We start from the raw sequence: 726 nt of genomic DNA, 5'->3' as shown, positions 1-726 counted from the left end.
CTCAAAATGCTTTGGTTTTAGTGTTTAATAGGACTCAAATACGTTAGTTTATTTTTTAAATCTCACTAAATCGAGGTTGTTGAGTGTGGGGCCTGCAAAAATAATAAAATAAAAATATATTAATAATAATAATAAATAAATAAATAAATATATAATATAATAAAATATTTTTGTTTCGTTGTTGATTATGTCACATATTTTTGGAGTTTTGATTGTTTAGAAATAATTTCATGGAAAGATTGTTACATATTATGATGTAGGTTTTCTTGAATCAACACCTTCACCCATATCTCCGGCTATTATACTTGTACTTGTCTGATTAACAACCTTGTTGCCTCCATTAAGAAATATTTTCTCTAATATTGTTAACTTTGTACTTGATGCACATTATTTAGAAATCTATGTATAGGAATTTGAAATTTTCTATAGGAAGTTGTGCGTAGCAATTGTTTGAGCTATGATTAAGTGTTCGAGAAAGAATTTTGAATGAGAAGAAATATGACTTTGAATATTGTATAATCAAGTGCGCAACGAAAATATGAAATTATGGAGTTATTTTGAAAATATTCTTAAAAAAGGAAAACCAATTCCGAGTTTTACCCTCGAAATAAAAGTGATATGATCGTTAGAATTCTATTATTAAGGTTTAAGCGAAAGATAAGTAACTAAGTGTAGAGATGTTGTTAAGTCTTGTAAACTTTAAGGAAAAAATTCTTTAAGGAGAGA

Source organism: Hibiscus syriacus, unplaced genomic scaffold (assembly GCF_006381635.1).
Source record: "Hibiscus syriacus cultivar Baekdansim isolate YM2019G1 unplaced genomic scaffold, ASM638163v2 tig00112285_pilon, whole genome shotgun sequence".
Classification (NCBI taxonomy): Eukaryota; Viridiplantae; Streptophyta; class Magnoliopsida; order Malvales; family Malvaceae; genus Hibiscus; species Hibiscus syriacus.
Note: the sequence above shows the minus strand (reverse complement) of the source record.